Source organism: Anabrus simplex, chromosome 2, assembly GCF_040414725.1.
Source record: "Anabrus simplex isolate iqAnaSimp1 chromosome 2, ASM4041472v1, whole genome shotgun sequence".
Lineage (NCBI taxonomy): Eukaryota > Metazoa > Arthropoda > Insecta > Orthoptera > Tettigoniidae > Anabrus > Anabrus simplex.
Window position 1 is genome coordinate 62,928,692 of NC_090266.1, and position 18,856 is coordinate 62,947,547.

Consider the following 18,856-nt stretch of genomic DNA (forward strand, 5'->3'; position numbering starts at 1 on the left):
TAAGATATCGGTTGCAAAATAGACTAAGACTGCGTGAAATATGAAGTAGGATTTTGTATAACAACTACTGGATAGTACGCAGAATTTCTGTAGGAGAACAAAAAAACTGTATAAATCCACTCTGTTTCTGAACAAAGCGCAGGTCAGATTATTAACTGATTAACATCTAGTGAGGAATGTTCCTGAACTATTAAACCATACAGAAGATAGGGGTAGAGAGTTCTGCATCATACGGATGCTGGGAATATCCGGCTTAACAGTGCAATTCGGGTAGACTAGCTGAAAGTAGCCGGTATATTCATCTCCATGTAACTGGCAGTGGGTAGCCAAAGAAGTAATAGGAGTGAATGGTAACACGTGTGCAAGAAATTGATAAATTGTGTAAATTACAATCTAATTTCAGTGATCCGTGTGCTACTAAGATGGATTACGCGAGACAAGATATGGAACTTCTGAACTCCAGGACTCCAGGATCCAACGCCATGGAGTAATCCAACATGGGTAGGCCTCCGGAACCTCCGGACCAGGCCGAAGACATCAACCGTTGAGTACAAAGTTTTGTTTCTTCTCCAATGCTAGTATTTCCCTTTGTAAATAACAGTCATGAAGTATAGGGTTAAAAATAACATTATAAATGGGCTTAATCCGCCTGAGAATGGTCGGGAATCCTTTTATTCATTTTGATTTTAATTAATTAGATACGGGAAGGGAGTGATCCTTTGTTTATGTATAGAATTTGGGACCCCTTTTAGTGGCTACATTTGCATGTTATCATATTTTGTTTATTTAGTGCTGAGAAGGAATTGAGGGGGAAACGGAGTAGAATGCTATGTAGATTAATAATGTAGATCTCATCTGAGCAATTGCCTAAGTTACGCAGGGATTAGCGAGGTGACAGTCATCAACAAGTGCCCGTATAAAAAGGAAAGGCTTGGGCTAGAATCAGCACTATGTTCGTAAAGATATAGTTTGTTGCATGATAATATAAGTTGTGGCAGTACTGGAAGATGTTCAAGGATTGGAGTGCCGAGGTTTGAACCCCTGTCCCCCACGACACTAATGAGGTCTGTTAGTGTTTTGGCAGGATTTAATAATTTTAATTAATTTTGATTATTATTATTATTATTATTATTATTATTATTATTTTCTTAATGTAACTTGATCAGTGTTTTGATACCGATACATTTCAAGCAAAAGGTTAGAAGATTATTATTATTATTATTATTATTATTATTATTATTATTATTATTATTATTATTATTGTTATTATTTTACCAAAGGTATTTTGATTGATGATTTAGACCGATAGATTTCGAGCAATAGGGTAGTATCTGATAGGTACACACTCTCGCCTTAGAGGCGGAGAAATAGGAGTATTGCTGTGGTCAGTGGCTAACGGATGGTGAACTTTTGGAAGGAGAGAAGATACGAGTCGAACTCCAGATCTCCAGAGATATGAGAGAGTGAAATGTGAATTAACGGTCGAATTTGAGAAATGATTCTCGTGTACTGAAGGTATGTGGGCTGGCCCGAGCATTGAATGAAATGTGCCAGTTTTCTAATGAATTAATTTGATGGACACAGAAAGAAAAATCCTAGCGGGAAGCAGGTTGAATAGTGTCTTTAGTCTCCGGACAGTGGGACAAGTGTCAGACGTGAATTTATGGCTGAGAGGGGGAGAATCTGGAACAGGGAGGAATAGATACCAGCAGAAAGGTTGGTCTGACCAACAGTCTGTTTTCTTTTGAGAATAAAGACAGTAAGTTCTTTAATTGCCACGCCGTAGACCATGACCCACAGAGCAATATAGATGTTTATTTTTGTTATGACTGTTCGATACATGATTAGATTAATTAGGGCTTGATTACAGTACCCTGGATGGAGACGACCAGAGTCTCAGGTTCGAACCTCGTGTGGGCACAGCAGGGATCAACAGCTCGCTAAGACAGCGGGTTACAACGGGTTAATTACAGCTATTGTCTTTATTGATACATGTGTTTGATATATTTCTTTTCCAGGAAGTGTTTTGTTTACTTATAATCGATGTCGATTTGAATCTAGACTTCGTGAAAGTCCACTGGTAGTGATTGCAAATGATAATTCGTTGTTCAAGTCTGTTTAATTTTATATGGAAGACTTGAGTCCATTTTTTTATTTTCCTTCTCCGTGTTTTAGTGACGGATTTCTGATATGGTCAGAATGTTCGGATTAATTATGTTTTAATATTTACTTTATTGATTCCTAGAGTTAGCCGACCATTCAAAAAAAAAAAGCGGACAGTTGTCTTGTGTGTAAATAGAGTCAAATGTGTAATACGGGATTCAGTCCCATGGAATACTCGCATTGGGGGAACATGGCTTGTTTTGTTTTTGTGAATATGGTAGGGTCATTTTATTGTGTATGTCGTACTCAAGTGGTTTATGGTAACCGGAGGATAGAACGCACAAAACAATCGCGATAATACACAAAACAATTTGTGTAGCAGACATCCAAACTAATGTAATAGTTATGTAAGCAATATAGGACACAGGCAATTCAAAGTGATAGTATGTGAAAAAGTGAGATCATATTAATAACCTCTCGGTAATTCTCTGTTTTGGTAGAGAGGGATATGGATATTTACGTCTGTGTCAAAAAGAAAAATTTATTGGATTAGAGAAAGTAACAGCTAACGTTGCCGTTCACATAGATTTTGTCTGTGGAATGTGGAGGTAACAGTGGATGTCAATGGCAGTACGGATTTTTCCGCTGCTGAAATAAGTGATTGCTTATATCAATTGTGTAAGAAGTATCAAGAGTGTATGTAAATTTTGTATATTTCACCGAGTGAATAGTAAATTGTTCTAAACGATTTCATGCCTATCTATACCGAAAAAACATGCATCCAGAATCCTCTTCCGTTCATTGTAGGCCTTTAAGATAGTTTATGTTTGATAGCCTCTATATGCCGCGAACGTTCTTCGGCCCTGAGGAGTCCGTGTTCAGACCTCAGGAACGGGAGAGTAGCTTTGATCTAGCTGAGTCGAATGGTCGATAACTTTTCATGTGAGTGGATTAAGTATACAATCCCAATGAGGAGAAATCGGCACAGACCAAAAAGATCCCTTGACTATCGACTTCCGTGGAGCATGGTCCCATGTGTTCGTGACCCGAAAGGGTTGGTTTGTTGTCACATGGTCCCATGAGTCATGGGGGACGGTGGGAAAGGTCCCAGTATGTATGTATGCTTAGTCCTCAGCCCCAAGGCTGGTTCGATCCTTCACCATCAGCTGTCATAGATGGCCTAGGCATCACTGAAGGGGCGTACTAGGGAAATGAAGAGTGATGTATTTTCCCGTTGCTTTCCTCACTGAGCCAGAAGTTGCTATTACATATCAGTGTGCCAAGCCCACTGAAATGCATGCACCAACCGATCCTATGAGCAACATTTTCGCACCACTCATAGCAGAGACAAGCTGCATAAGGAATGGCATTACTCGCATCGCTCATACCTCGTTCACTTTCATGTTGTCAAAGCCAAGGATGTACTCTAAACACTGGATACTTAACCATTTTTTTATTTTTTTACGTTTTAAAATGTTATTTGTTCGGGGTGTCGACCCATGTGGATCTTTTGCCCCTACTGGCACCATATTGTATGAACCTACATATAATTGGAAAGGCGGTAGTGTGGAATGTTGTGTGTGAGGAAAGGCCAGGCCGGGGATATTAATCATTACAGTTTAAAAAACCTGACCTGGCCGGGAATCGAACCCGGGGCCGCCGGGTGACAGGCGGACGCGTTGCCCCCTACACCGCGTGGCCGGACATATTTAACCCTAATATGAAAATATGATTATGTTATATTACAAACAATAAAAGTGTAATCTTAACTACGGTAGTAATCCTATATTACAAATGCATCTTAATTTTACTAAAACCAAACCAAAACCAAACCCCATGGTACTACAGCCCTTGAAGGGCTTTGGCCTACCAAGCGACCGCTGCTCAGGCCGAAGGTCTGCAGATTACGAGGTGTCGTGTGGTCAGCACGACGAATCCTCTCGTCCGTTATTCTTGGCTTTCGAGACCGGGGCCGCTATCTCACCGTCAGATAGTTCCTCAATTCTAATCACGCAGGCTGAGTGGACCTCGAACCAGCCCTCAGGTCCAGGTAAAAATCCCTGACCTGGCCGGGAATGGAACCCGGGGCCTCCGGGGAAGAAGCAGGCACGCTACCCCTACACCACGAGGCCGGCAATTAATTTTACTACTGTAAGTATATCCATGCAAACTTAAAACCGTAACAGACAATGCCAATTACTCACACTCTTTAAGAAATAATTTCGGCGAGTAGATCTGAAGGTCATCAGATTTTTAGATTTTTAAATATTCACGGGAATAAAGTTCCCAAGTCTGGCACCCGGCACTTGAAAAGGCCTTCAGGTTGAGTAGCTGTAATTTGTGAGGCCAAGGCCCATTTAAGGTTTGTTGTGCCAATGGTTCTTTTTATTTTTATAATTTCTGTGGACTTACTACAAAATTTAAGGAAATTTGGCGGTCACTGGGCACTCTGCCACCGAGGTTGAATCCCCGCCCCATTTTCACTGTAGTTTCCTTTCCTTTGCGACCCATTTCAACCACTTGTATCCCACCAGTCACTCAATACAGCTCGTTTAACATTCAGCCAACACCTTTCTAAATAAAAAAATAAAAAAAACTACTAGTGGCGTTCGGCATCGGAATACCATGCGGCCAACATTTACAGACGGATAACACCTGAGAGACTGAGTGTGGCAGACAGCTAGCTTGTGCGTTGTTTCCTTGTTCAAAGCCAAGTGTAGGAATACTTCTGTTCGGAAGAATTGGACGTTACAACGTAAACTTATTCAATCAATCAATCAATCAATCAATCAATCAATCAATCAATCAATCAATCAATCAATCAATCAATCAATCAATCAATCAATCAATTCATCAATCAATCAATCAATCATCACTGATGTGCATTTAGGGCAGTTGCCTAGGTGGCAGATTCCCTGTCTGTTGTTTACGTAGTCTTTTCTTAAATACTTTCAAAGAATTCGGAAAGTTATCGAAAATCTCCTTTGATAAAGTATATCAATCCCTAACTCCTGTTCATATAAACGAATATTTGCCCAAATCTGTACTGTTGAATTCCAACCTGTCGTTGGTTTTGCCCTTGTGACTGACCTGTGGTGTTCCTGGAAATCTCATACATGTTACCCAAGATAAATAGAGCATGCACGTGAGTCAGAAGTCGCTTACTGCAACATGTTTTACTATACGAATACCTACGTCCGTGTCTGTATATCAATTAGTTCACTTTTAAAAGATAGCGAATGATTGAATGAATATGTGAAAGAACGGATTAAAGGCCTCACGCAGTTTTATTCGCTTGAAGAGCTGAAAATTTATGATGGACCGTTTTCATTTTATTCACACACCGTTTTAGAATGGGTGATTATTATTTTAGTATACATAGTATCATATTTGAAATTTGATGTAGGTCAGATATTTTATTATGGCTTCGTATATTTTTTCTTTATATTTTACAATTTGTTTTACGTCGCACCGACACAGATACGTCTTATAGCGACGATGGTATACGAAGGGCCTAGGAATGGGAAGGAAGCGGCCGTAAACCACGGGGAAACCACGGAAATCCGTCTTCAGGGCTACCGACAGTGGGTTTCGAACCCACTATCTCCCGGATGCACGCTCACAGCTGCGCGCTCCTAACCGCACGGCCAACTCGCGCGGTACTTGTTTTTCTGTCCTGAGATGAGAAGGCACTGAAAGTGTATCGGAATTTGTAGGTGTAATTGCTGAAGTCTTTTCAGTATTATAGTTTGTTAAACTGGATGGAATGAGCTAGCGAGAACAAATGATTTAGGTCGCTCAGTGACTGGTCGTGGCAAGACCAATATGGAGAGTTCCTGACACCTAAACTTGATAGATGTATGGGTTTTAAACACTCGTTATTGCTGTAAACTGACACGTTCTGAGGCTGCACCTGTTACTGTGCTGATTTGTCGTAAACCATGCATCGTCCTGCCCGCACCACTTAATCAGCAGTACCAGCACTAGAAATTCAATACATCGGTTTACCACCTCCCACATAAGTTGGTATTCGAAAACTTGTGGGATCGATAACACTCTTTAATGGACTCCAAATGATAACGATATTATTTTACCCGCCCCCCACCGAAACCCAAAGGCACTTAACGCCCTTGAAAGGGCTTTAGCCTGCCCAGCGACCGCTGCTCAGCCGAAGGCCTGCAGATTACGAGGGGTCGTGTGGTCAGCAGGATGCATCCTCTCGGCCGTTATTCTGGGCTTTCGAGACCGGGGCCGCCATCTCACCGTCAGATAGCTCCTCAGTTTTAATGGCGTAGGCTGAATGGACCTCGAACCAGCCCTCAGGTCGAGAGAAAAATCCCTGACCTGGCCGGGAATCGAACCCGGTGCCTCCGGGCATTTTTTTTACCACGTAGCACAAAAGCCCCGAAGGGCCCTGGCCTATCAAGCGAGCGCTGCTAAACCCGAAGTTCTGCAGATTACGAGGTGTCGTGTAGTCCGCATGACGAATCCTCCCGGCCGTTATTTTTAGCTTTCTAGACCGTGGCCGCCATCTCACCGTCAAATAGCTCCTCAATTGTTATCACGTAGGCTGAGTGGACCTCGAACCAGCCCTCAGATCCAGGTACAAATCCCTGACCTGGCGGGGAATCGAACCCGGGGCCTCCGGGCAAGAGGCAGGCACGCTACCCGTACACCGCGGGGCTGGCAATTAATGACGATAATAATAATAATAATAATAATAATAATAATAATAATAATAATAATAATAATAATAATAATAATAATAATCATCATCTTCTACCACTTTTCCTCCACTTGTGGGGTCGCGGGTGTGAACTGTGACACACATATGTGGATCTGGCCCTGTTTTACGGCCGGATGCTCTTCCTGACGCCAACCCTATTTGGACAGATGTTATCAATATTGCGTGTTTATGTGTGGTTTGCAGTATAGTATGTTGTGTGAATATGAAGAGCAAAGTGTTGGGACAAACACAAACACCCAGTCTCCGAGCGAGAAGATTTAATCAGACGTGATTAAAATCCCCGAACCGGCCGGGAATCGAATCCGGGACCGTCTAAACCGAAGGCCTCAACGCTGACCATTCAGTTACGGAGTCGGAATAGTAATAATAATAATAATAATAATAATAATAATAATAATAATAATAACAATAATAAAGGCGTCTGGCCTCCGGAGAGACCCGGTGTAGGTATTTCGAGTTGATTCCCTATGGACGACCTGCGCATCTATGAGAATGGAGCCCTATCTAATTATGATGATGAAGACGGCCAAACACCCTGTCCCCGAGCCAGAGGAATCAACCAATGAACGTTAAAATCCCCGACTCGACCGGGAATCGAACCCAGAATCTCTCGTTCCAAAGGCTAGCATGCTAACTATTTGACCGAACTACTGCAAATGATAAAATGTGGTTATGAATAGTTGAGAGGTTCCTATTTCAAACAACAATCTTTTTGTACTTTTATTGTAATAACCCTGTGTAGTACATAGTTTGGTATTATGGATCCTTGTACAAACAAAAGCAAAGTCATCTCCGTACAGGCCATGAAGGAACGTAAAGGCTTCCACTATCTGTAATCTCGGCACTTGGTGAGGTAAAAAGGTTACCTAATGATGAAGACGGCACAAATGCCCAGTCCCCGAGCCAGAGGAATGAAGCAATGAACGCCTTTGCCCACAAGATTTAACCTGGTACCCATTTTTGGTGTAGGCTGAGTGAACCTCGGCGCCATGTGCACCTTCGGAAGTGAAAATCTTGTTTCTTAAATTTTTCGACGTCCTGACGGGGAATCGAACCCACGGCCTGCCGTGTGAACCGAGCACGTCTTTGCCGCCTCGGCCCCCCAATATGAATCCTTGTAGTCCGCTGCAATTCCAGTCAGACGAAAATAACATTTATAATAATAATAATAATAATAATAATAATAATAATAATAATAATAATAATAATAATAATAATAGCAACCTTCTGACGTGCCGATTGGCTCGGATGATAGATTGCTGGCTTTCTGAGCCCAAATTAGCATGTTCGATCCCGGACCAGTCCGGTGCTATAAGCCAACCTCGTTGGCTAAACAATAATAATGTTAGTGATTTTACGTCCCACTAACTTTTTTTTACGGTTTTTGGAGACGCCGAGGTACCACGATTTTGTCTCGCAAGAGTTCTTTAATGTGCCGGTAAGTCCACGGATGCGAGGCTGACGTACTTGAGTATCTTCAAATACCATCGACTGAGCTCAGAAAGGCAGCCTTCTACCGCCTGAGTAAACAGTATACCGAGCTCGATAGCTGCAGTCCTTAAGTGCGGTCAGTATCCAGTATTCGGGAAATAGTGGGTTCGAACCCCACTGTCGGCAGCCCTGAAGATGGTTTTCCGTGGTTTCCCATTTTCACACCACGCAAATGCTGGGGCTGTACCTTAATTAAGGCCACGGCCGCTTCCTTCCCACTCCTAGCCCCATCCTGTCCCATCGTCGTCATAAGACCTATCTGTGTCGGTGCGACGCAAATCAACTTGCAAAAAAAAAAAAAAAAAAAAAAAAAGGTAAACAGTATTGTTTTAAGCATTTGATTGGAATATCTATTCAGCAGCATTTTGATCACCAAGGTGGGATTTAAAAGATAAGAAGGCAAGAGTCACGAAGGATACCATGCATGAAACGGCAGTGATTCACAGACTAGATTGTAGAACGATACCAGAGCGCGGTGTACATGTCACACGAGTAAGCAGATAAGCTGTAATTTCAATCCTGGTCTCAACAGACTTTTTTTTTCTTTTTTTTTTTTTGCTAGGGGCTTTACGTCGCACCGACACAGATAGGTCTTATGGCGACGATGGGATAGGAAAGGCCTAGGAGTTGGAAGGAAGCGGCCGTGGCCTTAATTAAGGTACAGCCCCAGCATTTGCCTGGCGTGAAAATGGGAAACCACGGAAAACCATTTTCAGGGCTGCCGATAGTGGGATTCGAACCTACTATCTCCCGGATGCAAGCTCACAGCCGCGCGCCTCTACACGCATGGCCAACTCGCCCGGTCAACAGACCTTTCAAGCTGTTGTTTTTTTGTCGGGTTTTCTTTCACTGTCTCCGGTAACTCTCAGGAGGTACAGGAGGTCGGTGAACGTCGAAGTGCTAATTTCTTTCTTTGTGGTTGCAGATTGAGTGTAAAGGAAATTGAGATGAACAGAAATTGCAATAATAATGGCCATTGGTTTTACGAACCACTAACTACATTTGTGGTTTTCGGAGACGCCGAGTTACCGGAAATTTTGTCCCGCATGAGTTCTTTTACGTGCTGGTAAATCTACCGACATGCTGGATTGAGCGAGGATCGAGTCTGCCACCTTGGGCTCAGAAAGCGAGTGCTCTACCATCTGAGTCACTCGGCCGGCTAACAAAAATTGCTGTGATTAACAGAATTTCAGGCGTTCAAGTAGTAGAACTGTGCTCGGTCTCTTGATCTGTCGGGGTTAAGTGAAGTATTCCTGTCTGTAACTGGCTACAATACTAATTTACTGTGGCGCCTACTTTGGGGGGGGGGGGGCAAGGCGTTTCTTGCCTCCCCCCAAAATTATACCAGGGGGCAGAGTGTCATTTTGCCCCCCCCCCCCCCCCCCAACCAATTCCTCCTAGATGTTAAGTCCCTTTACACTGAAACGTGGAGTTCGGCATCTACACACGGAGGCAGCTAATGCGTTAGATCTGGAGAAGGTGGCCGATGATTTTATGTAAAGAAATGAGATTAGTAAGCGGACATTCCTTTGGAGAACTGTATTTCGTAATGGAGACTGTTAAGGCGGAACATCTAGAGCTTTACATATCATGAATTGAACAATACACAACAAAGGACATTTATACAGAAAATGCATTTGTGAAGCAAGTTCTACTTTTTTCTGTTTACTTGTGGTTAATTTTGATAACTCCGTACATAAGATTCATTCAGAAAATGTAGCCTATTTGAGAAACAAGTTCTGTTATTGTTTGTTTGATTATGAATATTGTCAACATATAGGAATGTTGCACTAATAGTTGTTCATAATTCCACACGCCCTTGTTCATGTTAATCATGCCCCCCCCCCCCACCTCCAATAATTACGCCTGCTAATTTATACGCACCCAAAGCCAGGCTGAGTGGCTAAGAGGTTTCAGCACTGACCTTCCGAGTCCCAAGTTGGCTTTGTTATTTGAAGGTGATAAAAAACGCCATCCTCCTGTCGGTTGATTTACCGACACATAAAATAACTCCTGGGTGACAAAATTCCGACACCTCAGCGCCTCCGAAAACCGTAAAAGTAGTCAGTGGGGCGTAAACCAATCTTCTTCTACCACTTTTCCCATACCTGTGTCGCACATGCGGATTTGGTCCTGTGTTATGGCTGGATGTCCTTCCTTACGCCAACACCATGTGGGCCGAGCTCGATAGCTGCAGTCGCTTGAGTGCGGCCAGTATCCAGTATTCGGGAGATAGTGGGTTCGAACCCCACTCTCGGCAGCCCTGAAGAGGGTTTTCCGTGGTTTCCCATTTTCACACCAGGCAAATACTGGGGCTGTACCTAAATTAAGGCCACGGCCGCATTCTTTCCAATCCTAGCCCCTCCCTGTCCCTACGTCGTCATAAGACCTATCTGTGTCGGTGCGACGTAAAGCAACTTGCAAAAAAAAAAAAAAAAAAATTAAAAACACCATTCGGAGGAACGTACTGTAATACTTTTGCGTGTTTCTGTGGTGGTTTGTAATGCAGTTTTTTGTCTGAATTTGAAGAGGAGAGTGTTGGGACAAAGAAAAACGCCCATTTCCCGAGCCAGAAGAATTAATCACACAAGATTAAAATCACCATCCCGGCCGGGAATCGAACCCGGGACCGTGTGACCCGAAGGCCTCAACGCTGACCACTCACTCAACGAGTCTGATTGTTTTGATATTTCACTAGTACTGAAAATTTAGACGAGGAATTGGTGAGGGAGTAGCTGCTTTGGCGTAAGGGAAAGGAATCAGAGTGATAAATCGTAGAAAACTATTTCGTGAATGTCTTCAGTGAAATGCCCCCTCCCGCCCCCCAATGTCTGATCCGTGTACAGTCCTAAACCCCTCGGTGTTACAGCCCTGATGTGCCTTGGTCTATCAAGCAGCCGCTGCTCAGCCCGAAAACCTGCAGGTCAACATGACGCCTCTTCTAGGCCATTTTTATTAGTTTTCTAGACCGTGGCCGTTATCTCACCGTCAGGTAGCTCCTCAACTGTTCTCACAAAGGCTGAGTAGACCTAAAACCAGACCTTAGATCCAGGTAAAATCTATGACCTAGCAGGGAATCGAACCCGGTGCCTCGCTAACCCTAGATCGCGGGGCCGGAGTAAAGAGACCCGGCTGGGACAAATTCCTCCAATTTTAATTTATATTATTCAGAAGTATATTTGACTGTGTCTCGGGCCTACCATGTGGGAGACGTAATTCTCCTTCACCTGTTCGGATGAATACATTTCATTTTTTTCCTATTCTGTACCAAGAACGATTCTTGTCCTTATTACGCTCTTTGGAGAACCAATCAGAGAAGTTCGAAAGACGCGCGCATGGCTTCCGGTGGAAACACCGCCCTTCCATAGAATGAATCACGCTGACAAGTGGGAGATGTTAGAGTGGCCTTCCGACTGGAACGACCAAGACCAGCTTAGTGTTAAGACGGCCGTGTCCGTAGCAGGTAGTGGACTGCAGCATCGACACCACTTAGGTAAGCTAACCTGCTGTTTCCTTGTAGCTATTTCGTGTTTGTTGGTAGTAGTTTTGCTTAACATCACGTTGCCTGTGCTACGATTTATCTCCACTGGAATTTCTTAAACGTGTGTTTTAGAAAGTTACTGTATGGGCTCTGTATAGTTGTGACGAGTGTCCCGAGTTTCTCTCGTAGTGCGTGTGTCAAGTTATTTGCAAGGCATTTAAAGTGTGTGTGTATTCCCACATGGATGTTGATCGACTGTAAGGAAAATATAAACGGTACGTGTTTCTTAGCCTGTGCTAGGATAAGTTGTGTTTACTAAATTTAGGAGTTCCTTACAGTGTGCAGTATATTTTACCTGACCGAGATCTATAGGTTTTCTGTAGCACAAGACAGTGAAAAAAGACCTGGCGTAGCAATGTTACTGTAACCTTTGTAATCTTGCTGCAAGAAGCCTTTCCTTCTTGGAATGGCAGCATTCAATTCTCTAAACTGATTATGGATGTTTAATCGCACGTGGTTGTGTTGAGCAAAGTCATTTCAGCAATGTGATGTTTCGTGCAATAAGAAAAGGAACGTGTGAGATATTGTGTTTGCATTATCTTGAGAGTGTTAAAGAAAGGCGATTTTAATTCTGGACTTCGAACGTCCGGGTGTCGGCCGACAGTCGGCCCTATCATACAATAGATCTCTTTACATTGCAAACATTGTGAGACAAGTTGTCATGCAAATTGTTCATATTAACCGTCTACTAACGAATGAACAGCCGGTCCCTTGCGAAACTTTCGTTTATCTAAAAGTTTAATAATCTGAGATATTCGTGTTGCTGTGTTGTATTTGTTTAATTAGCGCCATTTTTCTGGATCTGATTTATTGTTTCTTATACTCTCAATTCCAACTCCCCTTCTCCCCTCAGGTAGAACAAAATTGCTCCCACCCCTCCTAAAGGAAAACGTCCGTATTAAACACCGGACTGGAATCTGAGATGGTAAAGAAGTGGAGATAAAATAAGGAGGTCAACCGAATTATTACAATTTATTTAACCCATAAATTGACAAAATACAATATATGTTAATGTTGTGATTTGTCATGTTTCGGAACAGCTTTTCTAATGATAATTTTCCACCCATACCTTCTCGCGTATCAGTGAAATTTTCTGTGTTAATTGCAATGGGTTTAATGCGAGATTGTAGAACCGTGTTAATTCCATGCAGTGGGTATTGTGCGAGGTTACCAAATCCCATTTGCCGCGCTGAGTGGCTCAGATGGTTAGGGCGCTAGCCTTCTGAGCCCAGGTTGGCTAGTTAGGTCCTGGCTCAGTCCAAATATGTCAGCCTTGTGTCTGCAGATTTACCGGCACTTAAAATTTCCACGGAACAAAATTTCGGCACCACGGCGTCTCCGAAATCAGTAAACGTAGTTAGTGGGACGTGAAACCAATAACGTCCGCCTCAGTAGTGTGGTGGTTAGTGTGATCAGCTGCCACCCCCGGAGGCACGGGCTCGATTCCCAGCTCTGCCACGAAATTTGAAAAGGCTCGGGAGGTCAACTAAGTAGAGGGTGGGGGGTTCGATTCCCACCTCAGCCATCCTCTAAGTAGCTGTGCGTGGTTTCCCACTTCTCCTGCAGACAAATGCCGGGATGGTACCTAACTTAAGGCCAACGCGGCCGCTTCCTTCCCTCTTCCTTGTGTATCCCTTCCAAAATCCTCATCCCCAACAAGGCCCCTGTTCAGCATAGCAGGTGAATCCGCCTGGGCGAGGTTCTGGCCCTCCTCCCCAGTTGTATCCCGCCGATCCAAAGTCTCGCACTCCAGGACACTGTCCTTGAGGCGGTAGAAGTGGGAACCCTCGCTGAGTCCGAGGGGAAAACCAACCCTGGAGGGTAAACGGATTAAGAATGAAAGAACAAATACCATCAAATCCCGTTCCTGTTTGTGGTGGGTACATTATGAACTTATCTGAGAAAATAATATGTTCCTTTTACTAATTTTACTCAGGTGTAGGAATTGTTCTAATGGTCTCTCCGTAATAAATAGAGAATGACGATATGAAGTTGAATTCAATCTGTTTCTGTACGTTTCCTTTAAACACTTCTTAACTATCCTTGGAAAGTTCCTGGAAATAAGCGGTTTGGTGCGAGTATAGAGGCCTCTTACCGCAGTGAGTGGCGAAAGCCAAGAAAGGATTGTCGTGTGCGAGGTCGCTGATCAGTAATTCCTGGTAAGATATTCCGATACACAAATTCCCCAGCGCTGTGATTAAGTTGCCGGTACTACTTTGTTGAAATCAAATCGTCAAATCAGTCACCACTTGATCAACATTTAGGGCAGTCGCTCAGGTGGCAGATTACCTATGTGTTGTTTACCTAGTCTTTTCTTTAATAATTGCAATGAATTTGGAAATTTATTGAACATCTCTCTTGTAAATTATTCCAATCCGTAACTCATCTTTCTATAAACGAATATTTGTCCCAATTTTTCCTCTTGAAATCCGATTTTATCTTCATATTGTGATCTTACCTACATTTAGAAACGCCACTCAAATGTATTCGTCTACTAATGTCATTCTACGCCATCTCTCCACTGATAGCTCGTAATATACCACTTAGTCGAGCAGCTCGTCTTCTTTGTCTCAAATCTTCCCAGCCCGAACTTCAGCAACTTTCTCGTAACGCTACTATTTTGTCGCAAATCACCCAGAACAAATCGAGTTGCTTTTTTTTTCCGAATCTAGTAATCCTGGTGAGGGTCAAAGACACTGGAGCCATCCTCGAGTTGGGGTATCACCATAGACTTTATATGCCTTCTCCTTTACGTCCTTAATACAACCCTGAAATACCGTCATAACCGTGTGCAGAGATATGTAGCCTTTATTTACAATCCCGTTTATGTGATTGCCCCAATGAAGATATTTCCTTATATTAACACCTAGGTACTTGGAGATCCTCATAAGGAACTTTCAGCTTTGACAATTCTGTGCACGGTACAGTCACTGGAGAATGAATCTGTTATCTGCTACAATTTTAAAAGCTCGTGGTCTGGAATGAACTATTCTTATATTCGCTACCCTGTCTAGAAAGCCAAGAATAACGGCCGAGAGGATTCGTCGTGCTGACCGTAAGACATGTCGTAATCTGCAGGCCTTCGGGCTGAGAAGCGGTAGTTTGGTGGGCCATCGCTCTTCCGTGCTGTTGCAGCAGGGGTTTGGTTTACAGGCCTGTTTGCCATAGGTATACAATTGTGTGACCATTTGTCATGGTAAACTGCCTGTCCTCTGTAGAGAAAGGTGATCATATCTTGGGTCTGTACAATCGTACAGATTAAAACATCTCGCCTATTTTTTTGTATTATGAAAGTTTTCAAAGCTCTTCTAATTTTAAACATATAAAAATAACGTAGGAAGTGCGAGGTTACGGATAGTGGAATTCTTTTCCTTCCACCCCTCCAAGGGCCTTCGTGGCGTGGACAGAATTGACTTTGCTTTGCTAATCCTCCTTATTCTTACACAGGTGTAAATAATGCATGTCTACTTCTTAGTCCCGTTTCTTGATACGGGCTTGGAGATGAGATGAGAGGAATTTACTCGGCATGTTTTTACGGCCGGAAGCCCTTCCTGACGCCAGTCTCAGTTGAGGAGGTAATGAAGATGAAATGAATGAAATTGGGTAAGGAGATGGAAGTAATCGGATGTGGCCTTTGAATAGGAACTGTCCCGGCATTTTCCTGAAAGTGAAAATGGGGAAATATTGAGAATATGCTCCGGACAGCCGACGAGGTTCGAACCCACTAGTCTTCCGAATGCAGAGACCCATAATCGTACCGCGCACACGCGGCCACTCCAAAGGTGTCAATAATATTGATTTACTTACTTATTTAATCCGTTTACCGCCGGGCTGAGTGGCTCAGACGGTTGACGCGCTGGCCTTCTTAACCCCAACTTGGCAGGTTAAAGGGTTGATTCCCCACCCCCCCGAACTCAGCGAGGGATCCCACCTATACCACCTCAAGGGCAGTGTCCTGGAGTGGGATATATTTGGTCGGGGATACAACTGGGGAGCAGGATACCTCGCCCAGGAGGCCTCACCCGCTATGCTGAACAGGGTCCTTGTTGAGTTGGGTGGACTGGAAGGGATAGACAAGGAAGAGGGATGGAAGCGTCCGCGATCTTAAGTTAGGTACCATCCCGGCATTTGCCTGGCTGGAGAAGGAGGGAAACCACGAAAAACCACTTCGAGGATGGCTGAGGTGAGAATCAAACTCCCCTTTACTCAGTTAATCTCTCGAGGCTGAGTGGACCTCGTTCCAGCCCTCGTACCACTTTTCAGATTTAATGGCAGAACCGGGAATCGAACGCGGGCCTCCGTGGACAGATTTAAATAACACTTGAAAATTTCAAGTGACTACCCCAAAGAGACTTGAAGTAAAGTGATGGTTTAACATGAGCGAAGTAGTCGGATGGTTCTCGCTTTAATACACATTACCGAATATTCACGATACTGTCCGGCGTAAACAGAATCTTGTTAATTTTGTCATTCTTTCTAGCTATGCTGAGCCGGTTCTCTCGGTTCTTAGATCATGTTTGAAGCTCGCTGCTGGGAGTAACCGAATGCCGACACAGGTGAGGAGTGGCCGTGCAGCGCAGTAAGGTCTCTGCCAATGATCGTACGGCAGAGGAATTTCTCTATGTTCCTTTTTCACAGCGGATAAGAAAGGATAACTGGTCCCGCTGCTGAAACTGAGTCAACGAGGGGCTCCCCTGTAAAACCTGATTGCGTCAACAAGGCCGTTCATATCATGTAGGCGTGTGTTACACGTAAGAATGTAGCAGGGAATACCGGCAGAGACTTTGCCCATTCAGGCGTAGTTTTTGTATTCCTCTTTGTTTCACTCGAATTTACAACTTTCGAAATGTCTCTACGCATTCATGGACTTCTTCCCTTCTGCCTTTCATAATACTGTCGTATTGCAGGAAAATAAGAAGATATGTGCATTACAATATGCAAGCACAACTGAAAATGTCTCTTGTAATTTGATCCGAAATATTTGTGGTATATGGTTAAATAATTGATATAAAAGTTATAAAATATATTATTATTCTTACCTGATAACTTTTGCTGAGCTTTTTCTATAAAAGTACTTTCGACCTTGGCAAAGGTCACGTACAGAAAATATATTAACAAAAATTATTTCTGCCCTGTGTATACTGTAAAAGTACCAGCACGATCTTGCTGGCTATGTATTTATTGAACAAGTTTACCCATTGACACAAGAGAATAATGTTATTTGTTTTACGTCCCACTAACTACTCTTTTACGGTTTTCAGAGACACAAGAGAATAATAAAAATAAAATACAGTATGTTAAATAATTAACTACTTGTTTTTGCGCGGGGGGGGGGTGTTAAGAGATTATACTGGTGACTTTTGCATGTGATTAGCATAATTTATATGAAAAGATTGTCAAGTGTTCCACCTAATTTCTTTCTAATTGGTAATTTCTCAGCATTACACACAAGTGATGAACATCTTAAAAAGTTGATTTTTTCGTACTTGTTAAACGTCGCACTAACACAACCAATGATTTCGAACTCGGAGAGTTGGAAAAGGGCTAGAATTGGGAAGGTAGCGGTCGTGGCCTTAATTAAGGTACAGCAGCAACATTTGCCTGGTGTGAAAATGGGAAACCACAGAACACCATATTCAGGGCTCCCGACGGTAGGATTCGAACCCACTATCTCCCGAATGCAAGCTGATTGCTGCGCGACCCAATTCGCTCGGTAATAGTTGTTTTCCCTGGAGAGACACAGGTAGATACAAAACTTCACACAGCGAGTTCCAGTTTATTTTTGTATGGACAGATGCTAGCCCTGATATCTGCTGGCCCAGCTCAGCAACGGAAATAGTAGATACAAGACCCGCACAATTATTGCAATCCAGGTTGAACCGGCAAAGGCGATTAGTTTGCGCGACAGATTGTTTTAAACTAAACCTCACGATCGTGTGGGGAAACGATATATGGAGTCTAGTTTGCCTCTTGTACAATATATAATCAGTTATTAGGAACAACTTGTAGGCTATATATGCTGAACACTGTCCTTGTTGGGGATGGGAGGACTGGAGGGGATAGACAAGGAAGAGGGAAGGAAGGGGCCGTGGCCTTAAGTTAGGTACTATCCTAGCATTTGCCTGGAGAAGTGGGAAACTACGGAAAACTACTTCGAGGATGGCTGAGGTAGGAATCGAGCCCCCTCTACTCAGTTGACCTCGCGAGACTGAGTGGACCCCGTTCCAGCCCTCGTACCACTTTTCAAATTCTGTGGCAGAGCCGGGAATCGAAGGCGGACCTCCGGGGATGGCAGCTAATCACACTAACTGCTACACCACAGAGGCGGACTTAAACATTTTCAAAGAACTTTTACATTTTTCGAACATTTCCCATGATAAATTATTCCAGTGCCTTAGTCCTTGTCCTATAAATTAATATTTGCCCCAAGTTGTCCCCTTGAATTCCAGCTTAATCGACATATTATGATCTTTCCTACTTTTAAAAGCTCCGCTCAAGATTATTCGTTCTACTAATGTCATTCCACACAATCTCTCCACTGACAGCTCGGATCCTACCACTTAGCTGAGCATCTCGTCTCCTTACTCCCAAGTCTTCCCAGCCCAAAGTTTCCAATATTTTCGTAACACTACTTCTTTGGCAGAAATCTCCCAGAACAAATCGTGCTGCTTTCCCTTGGATCTTTTCCAGTTCTCGTATCAAGTAATCCTGGTGTGGGTCACATACACTGGAACCATACTCTAATTGGGGTCTCCTTTATATCCTTACTACAGCCCATAAATGCCCTCATAATCATGTGAAGAGATCTGTAACATTTCGTAACAGCGTCGTTAATGTGATTACCGCAGTGAAGATCATTCCTTATATTAATTAGGTAATTCAGTCATTCCCACACCCTTCTGGTGGGTGCAGGACGCAGACGAAGAATATACCCACGGTATTTTCTGCCTGTCGTAAGAGGCGACTAAAAGAGG

The 18,856-nt window shown here is 43.3% G+C and overlaps 2 protein-coding genes across 5 annotated transcripts in view; one reads left to right on the forward strand and one right to left on the reverse strand.

Moving 5' to 3' along the window:
* The window catches only part of LOC136863862 (putative ferric-chelate reductase 1 homolog), a 526,743-nt gene that overhangs the window by 195,494 nt on the left and 312,393 nt on the right, over window positions 1-18,856 (forward strand). The window contains exon 1 of one of the 4 annotated variants that reach the window (XM_067140218.2): window positions 11,737-11,834. The exons of 2 other annotated variants lie outside the window; for them this stretch is intronic. The gene's annotated coding sequence lies outside the window, so the exon portion shown is untranslated. Of the gene's footprint in view, window positions 1-11,736; window positions 11,835-12,043; window positions 12,098-18,856 lie in introns of those variants that run through there. One more of the 4 variants, XM_067140221.2, reaches the window with a different exon arrangement.
* Window positions 1-18,856, reverse strand: part of LOC137498437 (uncharacterized) — an 81,689-nt gene that overhangs the window by 41,028 nt on the left and 21,805 nt on the right. The gene's annotated exons all lie outside the window — the stretch shown is intronic.